Source organism: Hibiscus syriacus, unplaced genomic scaffold (assembly GCF_006381635.1).
Source record: "Hibiscus syriacus cultivar Baekdansim isolate YM2019G1 unplaced genomic scaffold, ASM638163v2 tig00110221_pilon, whole genome shotgun sequence".
Lineage (NCBI taxonomy): Eukaryota > Viridiplantae > Streptophyta > Magnoliopsida > Malvales > Malvaceae > Hibiscus > Hibiscus syriacus.
The window spans coordinates 3,135,380-3,144,384 of NW_024062635.1; positions in this window are offsets into that span (position 1 = coordinate 3,135,380).

Here is a 9,005-nt window from a genome sequence, read left to right on the forward strand (position 1 = left end):
CAATGTCTCCCAAGTAGCTTCAGAGGGGCCTCGGTTACTCCATTGAACTTTTACCATTGGAATGCGCCTATTCCGAAGAAATCGCTCATCTCTTTCTAAGATCTGAATAGGCTCATCCTCATATGACAAATCAGGTCTTAGCTCAACATCCTCAACCTGAATGATGTGATCTGGATCTGGACGGTATCGCTTCAACATTGATACATGAAAGACATCATGAATACGATTGAGCTGGGAATGCAACTCAAGCTGATGCAACAGGTCCTACCCTCTTCAAGATACTAAATGGTCCAATAAATCTTGGACAATTTACCCTTACGCCCGAATCTCAATACTTTCTTCCAGGAGATACCTTGAGAAACCTGATCTTGAACGTCAAACTGTATATCCTTCCTCCTTTGATCTGTATAAGATTTCTGCCTATCAAATGCCTCTTTCAGACGGTCACGGATCAATCTGACTGTGTCCTTTGTCCCCCGCACTAACTCAGGTCCCAAAGTCTTCCTATCACGCAACTCAGTCCAACAAATTGGGGTGCGACACCTACGCCCATAGAGTGCTTTATAGGGTGCCATACGAATGCTGGTCTGGTAACTGTTATTATAAGCGAATTCAGCCAAAGGCAAAAAGTTCTCCCAGCTACCATGAAAATCAATTACACAACCCCGTAACATATCCTCCATAATCTGAATTACTCTCTCAGATTGACCATAAGTTTGTGGGTGGAAGGAGGTACTTTAATCCAATCTCGTACCCAAAGTCGTATGTAGCGCCTTCCAAAATCTCGAAGTAAATCTCAGATCTCGATCTGAAATGATAGATAACGGAACACCATGCAATCTAACAATCTCTGAAATATACAACCTCGCCAACTTGTCCAATGTATATTTACCCATACAGGAATGAAATGAGCTGACTTTGTAAGTCTGTCAACAATCACCCAAATTGAGTCCTTTTTCGAAGGAGTCATAGGTAAACCATAACAAAAACAATAGTAACGCTCCCATTTCCATTCAGGAATCTTGATAGGTTGTAACAAACCTGCTGGATGTTTATGTTCCGCCTTAACTTGCTGACAAGTCAAACACCTCGCCATAAAATTCGAGATGTCCTTCTTCATGCCGACCCAATGATACCTCTCTCTCAAATTCGGATACATCTTATCTCCACCGGGGTGCATAGCATATGGACTACTATGAGCCTCCGTGAGGATAGTCTGCCTCAACTCAGCATCATCCGGCACAAAACCGACCTTTGAAGCATAAAACTTCATCCTGATCAATGGCGTAATCTGAGCTTGTCCCTTGCTCTACTTGCTCAAAGATGGAAAGCAAGGAGCTATCAAGGGGCTGCTTAGCTTTGATCTCAGCAACCAAGGTCGGCTTAACTTGTAATTCTGCTAACAGAGTGCCATCGTCATATAAATTCATCCTGGCCATTAAAGATCTCAACTCTGTTACCGTCTTTCGACTCAAAGCATCTGCTACAATATTACCTCTACCAGGGTGATAATCAATCACACAATCATAATCCTTTAGAAGCTCTAGCCATCGTCGCTGTCTCAAATTAAGCTCCTTTTGGGTCAAAGATACTTTAAACTCTTATGATCCGTGAAATGTAATACTTCTCTCCATAAGATAGTGTCTCCAAATCTTCAAGGCAAAATCACTGCTGCTAACTCCAAATCATGAGTAGGATAATTACACACATGCTGTAGCAGCTGACGGGATGCATAAGCCACTACCTTACCTTCCTGCATTAGAACACAGCCGAGTCCTGAGTGTGACGCATCACTATACACTGTAAATCCTTCCCGGACTCTGGTTGCATCAACACTGGTGCTTGAGTCAATACTGCCTTTAATTTCTCAAAGCTCTCCTGTTGTGCCTCACCCCAGTCAAACGACACATTCTTCCTTAACAACTTTGTCAAAGGAGAAGCAATGATCGAGAATCCCTCAACAAAACGTCGATAATAACCAGCCAAGCCCAAGAAACTGCGGATTTCAGAGATATTCTTGGGTCGTTTCCAATTCACAATGACCTCGATCTTGCTTGGATCGACCTGAATACCTCGCGCAGAAATAATATGCCCCAGAAACGACACTTATTGAAGCCAAAATTCACACTTGCTTAGTTTGGCATATAGACGATGCTCTCTCAAAGTCCGCAGAACGATTTTCAAATGCTCGTCATGCTCTGCCTCAGTATGAGAATAGATCAGAATATCATCAATAAAGACCACCACAAATTGATCCAAATATGGTCGGAACACCCGATTCATCAAATCCATGAAAACTGCAGGAGCATTCATCAAACCAAAAGGCATCACTAAGAATTCATAATGAGCATATCTAGTGCGAATGGCCGTCTTGGCAACATCAGATCCTTTAACTTTCAATTGATAATAACCCCGAAGATCAATCTTAGAGAATACAGTAGCTCCTCGCAACTGATCAAATAAGTCATCAATTCTAGGTAGTGGATATTTATTCTTGACCGTCATCTGATTCAACTTCCTATAGTCAATACATAATCTTAGCGACCCATCCTTCTTTTTCACGAACAGAACTGGAGCTCCCCATAGTGAAGTACTATGCCGAATAAATCCTCGATCGAATAATTCTTGCAATTGGACCTTCAACTCCTTAAGTTCTTTTGGAGCCATGCGATAAGGTGCCATAGAAATAGGTGCAGATCCCGGATAAGTCTCTATCTCGAACTCTACCTCTCTATCAGGAGGTAAACCATGCAACTCCTCTGGAAAGACATCAGGAAACTCGCTAACTGTACGGATCTCTTCGATCATGGACAATGAACCTTTAGTGTTCAAAATACAAGCAATGAAAGTCTCATACCCCTTCCGTATCATACGATCAATTTTCATCGCTGAAACTATATTGGAGAGATAGCCACGCCGTTCACCAATTAACACAACGGTCCGACCATCTGAAGTCTTTAGAGTAGCCCGCTTGTATTCGCAATCCAGATTTACCTTGTGTTTATTCAACCAATCCATCCCAAGAATTATATCGAACTCCTCTAAAGGAAGTTCCATAAGATCAGCGAGAAAAATTTCTCCCTGAACTCAAGAGGACAACGCCGAAATACTTTATTCACTAATACCGCTTGTCCTACTAGACTCGTAACTGTAACATTATTTTCAGTGTTCTCGATCGAAATCTGAAGGTTTCGAGATACCGAGCTCGATACATAGGAGTGAGTGGAGCCATTGTCCAGTAATGTAAAGTATGGGATAAAATAAATAGTAAATGTACCTGCAATAACCTCAGGCTCATCTCTGTCATCCCGACGTCTAGTGGCATAAACCAAAGCTGGTTGTCTAGCCTCAGAAACTGTTGGCCCTCTATTTTGCTGAGGTCGGGCTCTACTGTCAGTCCTGGACGCTGAACCACGAGCCTTTACTTGGCTACGGTCTCTAATTGGAGTATGTACTGTAGTCTGAGAACGCACAGGAGTCTGAGTTGCGGTCTGCTCAAACGAAGCTAACTGAGGATAATCCCTCCGAAAATGACCACTAGATCCACACTGATAGCAAAGACCCATCTTCTTACGACACTCTCCTGTGTGTTGTTTACCACAAAACTCACAGAGGAACCCATGATAATATGACGAGGAACCGCCTCGACTGCCAACTAACGATGAGGATGCTGTAGGCCTGAAACGTGTATTGCTTCTCTAAGGGACTGAAGTACGAGTCTTTTTCCCGGACTGTGCTGATGACTCCATCGGGCCTGAAAATTTCTTAGATCGTTCCTGTTCAACACGCTCTCTACCAGAAGCTAAAACCTCCACCTCTTCAGCATCTTTGGTTCTGCCCACCAGCACATCAAATATCTCATCCTAATGGGTTACAACTTGCCTACGCAGCTCGTATCTGAGTCCAAGGGTAAATTTACGACATCGATCTCTCTCAGTATGTACCATATTGAATCCATACTTCAACAACTTCAAGAACTCGATCTCATACTCAGAAACAGTTATGTCTCCCTGAACCAGGTCTTGAAACTGCTGACGTCTCTGAGCTAAGTAGCGCTCTCCCAGAAAACGACTCCGAAAGCGATCCTTAAAGAAATTCCAGGTCAAACGATCGATAGGAACACTACTGGTCACTGACTCCCACCAAGTGTAGGCATTGCCATCTAACATCGCCACAGCACCCTGATATCTCTTAGTTGAGTCTAAACCCAACTGATCCATGCGTCTCTCTGTATCCTGGAGCCAATCCTCAGCTTCAGTAGGAGCTCCACCAATCGGTCCCCCAAAAGTTCTAACTCCATTGGCAATCAAAGTCTGCGAAATAGGAACCTCTGATACAACACCAGTAGCTCTGACTGCTCCCTGTATCAACTGCAGAAATTGTCTACCAAAATTCTCATCCAAAGCAACTCCGGTAGACTCTGACTCAATATTGGTCACTCTTATGATCGGTGTAGTCATGCCAATACCAGCGGCATGAGGCAGATTCGTTGGGGTCGTAGGAGCAGGATCACCTATCGGAGGTGGGGAATCTACCCGTATCTCATCAATCGAATCTGCAAATCTAGCCACTCGACCTCGTCCATGGCTAGTTCGACGACTACGTCTAGCACTCATTTTGATGGATCTCAAGTTTACTATAGAAGATAAAACTTAGGGTTAGATAAGCACTTGGAGTCTCGAACACAGTTAAAATCTTAATAACTTTGTGACATAGCCTTAGTAACTTGTTTTGTAAAATATTTCAAAATCGTATTTTCAATGTGGACTCATACACAGTCCGATGTTTAAAAACCAAAAGCTCTGATACCAATAAATGTAACCCCCTAGACCCGGCCTATGCGTTTCGACTAAGTCTAGTGGATCACAAAGACATTTTCCAAAACCGTTATCCAATCAATGTAAAACCACATTATTCATGACATGAAATTATAATAAATTATACTATTTAAAACTCACTCTTAAATATAAAACCAATCAGTAATAAATTAATTTAAAACTATCTTAAAAAAAATCAAAACCACGATAAACTGAATAGTAATAGCAAAAGTATCATCATTATAAAATCCAATACTTTAAAATAGGTCCATGTCACCAAATAAAGTCAACTTGCAATGTTAAAATATTACAATCAGATATACTTCAAGAGATATGTTGATCCTCCAAGTGCTCGAACCGAGGTATCTACCAACAGTATCTGAAAGGGGAAAATATTTTCGAAAGGTGAGCTAGGCTCAGTGTGTCCCAACATTACCATAAAATCACAATAGGTACATTAAACAAATCATAGTCCAGTAAATCTCACAAATTCGTAAAAGAGTTTAACTTTTGAAAATCATAGTTTAAACCCTTTTCTGGTACACCATCAGTAGTTCCCAAAATTATTTTCCATATAGCTTACTTTATGCACATAGCAAAAAGAAAGCCAACTTAAGGATAAGCTATGAAGTCTGTATCCTTAAGCCCAAGTCAATAAGTTCATATAGATTACCCTAAGCACACAGCAAAGGAAAGCTGACCTAATGAAACATCTTGGGGCCCTCAAGAGTCACATTAGGCCCGTTTATTAGCTTGATCAGAGCTATACAATTGTAGTTCAATCATCCCAAAATCAATATCCATATACCAGTCATCAAAGTCCATAAATCATCACAATAAATCGGTGTACCAACAATAATAAACCATAGATTTCAATGTACCATATTTCAAACATATAAACCATTATGTAGTAAACAGGAACACACCTCGATAATGGGTTCAGATAGTATATCTACTGATTGCTGGTTTCACCACGCTCTGTTACAGTTTTTGAACGGGTGAATACTGGTATACGTGGTTTAACTAATCTAGAAGAGCTGGGTCGAGCTATCGAACGATTCGTAGAGTCTCTTGTACCTTCAAACAATAATAATTAATCAACCCCAAAGCTTACTTAATTGTTCAAAGCTAAAATTCTTAAGTATATAAGCATTTTTCGGGTTTGACTATCATTTTGGGGTATTTCGAGTCTGAATTTGGCCAAACAGATTGCGGAATCGGAATCAGGATGTCGAAAAACATAAAGTTTGAATTTTCAAAAATTCAGATTCTTGGTCAAAGTCAAAGTCAACCACTTTGACCGTCAATTTGGAGGCCTTCGGGTTTGAATTTGACGAAACGGACTTCAGAAACGGATTCGGGACATCGAAAACTATCAGAATAGGTATACTCGGAAAAGATTTACGGTCGTTTAAGGGTCGGTCAAAGCCATTTTAAGTTTTGGTCAAAGGAAGTTAACGGTCAACGGTCGGGTCGGGTCAGTCGGGTCGGGTCAGATCGGTCAAACTGGTTCAGACCGGTCAAACCGGTTCGATCAGACCGGTCAAATCAGTTCGAACCGGTCGAAACCGGTCAAACCGGTTTCCAGCCGTCCACTCTCCCTGTGGCGGCGCGTGCGGCGCGTGAGGCCTCCTCCGGGATCAGACTTGCAAGAAGGGTGCGAGAGGAGGAATTTTGTTTATAAAAGTTTCTGATTTTAAAATCAGAAACGCAGTGCATGTATAAAACCACATAACCTGCCGACACTCTTTGGCTAAATTCAGGGCTTAGTCCCTAAATTTCCTTTAACTTCTAAAATGGCCTAAAATTTTAAAAACTTCCGATTAAATCCTCAAATTTTGCCAAAATTACTTGATTAATAATTTTTTTTTCCAAATTTTATTCCGGGTTGTTACAATTCTCCCCCTCTACAAGCAATTTCGTCCTCGAAATTTACCTTATGAGAATAGTTGAGGAAACTGAGCCTCCATTGACTCCAATGTCTCCCAAGTAGCTTCAGAGGGGCCTCGGTTACTCCATTGAACTTTTACCATTGGAATGCGCCTATTCCGAAGAAATCGCTCATCTCTTTCTAAGATCTGAATAGGCTCATCCTCATATGGACAAATCAGGTCTTAGCTCAACATCCTCAACCTGAATGATGTGATCTGGATCTGGACGGTATCGCTTCAACATTGATACATGAAAGACATCATGAATACGATTGAGCTGGGAATGCAACTCAAGCTGATATGCAACAGGTCCTACCCTCTTCAAGATACTAAATGGTCCAATAAATCTTGGACTCAATTTACCCTTACGCCCGAATCTCAATACTTTCTTCCAAGGAGATACCTTGAGAAAAACCTGATCTTGAACGTCAAACTGTATATCCTTCCTCCTTTGATCTGTATAAGATTTCTTCCTATCAAATGCCTCTTTCAGACGGTCACGGATCAATCTGACTGTGTCCTTTGTCCCCCGCACTAACTCAGGTCCCAAAGTCTTCCTATCACGCAACTCAGTCCAACAAATTGGGGTGCGACACCTACGCCCATAGAGTGCTTTATAGGGTGCCATACGAATGCTGGTCTGGTAACTGTTTTATAAGCGAATTCAGCCAAAGGCAAAAAGTTCTCCCAGCTACCATGAAAATCAATTACACAACCCCGTAACATATCCTCCATAATCTGAATTACTCTCTCAGATTGACCATAAGTTTGTGGGTGGAAGGAGGTACTTTAATCCAATCTCGTACCCAAAGTCGTATGTAGCGCCTTCCAAAATCTCGAAGTAAATCTCAGATCTCGATCTGAAATGATAGATAACGGAACACCATGCAATCTAACAATCTCTGAAATATATAACCTCGCCAACTTGTCCAATGTATAATTTACCCATACAGGAATGAAATGAGCTGACTTTGTAAGTCTGTCAACAATCACCCAAATTGAGTCCTTTTTCGAAGGAGTCATAGGTAAACCAGTAACAAAAACAATAGTAATACGCTCCCATTTCCATTCAGGAATCTTGATAGGTTGTAACAAACCTGCTGGATGTTTATGTTCCGCCTTAACTTGCTGACAAGTCAAACACCTCGCCATAAAATTCGAGATGTCCTTCTTCATGCCGACCCAATGATACCTCTCTCTCAAATTCGGATACATCTTATCTCCACCGGGGTGCATAGCATATGGACTACTATGAGCCTCCGTGAGGATAGTCTGCCTCAACTCAGCATCATCCGGCACACAATACCGACCTTTGAAGCATAAAACTTCATCCTGATCAATGGCGTAATCTGAGCTTGTCCCTTGCTCTACTTGCTCAAAGATGGAAAGCAAGGAGCTATCAAGGGGCTGCTTAGCTTTGATCTCAGCAACCAAGGTCGGCTTAACTTGTAATTCTGCTAACAGAGTGCCATCGTCATATAAATTCATCCTGGCCATTAAAGATCTCAACTCTGTTACCGTCTTTCGACTCAAAGCATCTGCTACAATATTACCTCTACCAGGGTGATAATCAATCACACAATCATAATCCTTTAGAAGCTCTAGCCATCGTCGCTGTCTCAAATTAAGCTCCTTTTGGGTCAGAAGATACTTTAACTCTTATGATCCGTGAAAATGTAATACTTCTCTCCATAAAGATAGTGTCTCCAAATCTTCAAGGCAAAAATCACTGCTGCTAACTCCAAATCATGAGTAGGATAATTACACACATGCTGTAGCAGCTGACGGGATGCATAAGCCACTACCTTACCTTCCTGCATTAGAACACAGCCGAGTCCTGAGTGTGACGCATCACTATACACTGTAAAATCCTTCCCGGACTCTGGTTGCATCAACACTGGTGCTTGAGTCAATACTGCCTTTAATTTCTCAAAGCTCTCCTGTTGTGCCTCACCCCAGTCAAACGACACATTCTTCCTTAACAACTTTGTCAAAGGAGAAGCAATGATCGAGAATCCCTCAACAAAACGTCGATAATAACCAGGCCAAGCCCAAGAAACTGCGGATTTCAGAGATATTCTTGGGTCGTTTCCAATTCACAATGACCTCGATCTTGCTTGGATCGACCTGAATACCTCGCGCAGAAATAATATGCCCCAGAAACGACACTTATTGAAGCCAAAATTCACACTTGCTTAGTTTGGCATATAGACGATGCTCTCTCAAAGTCCGCAGAACGATTTTCAAATGCTCGTCA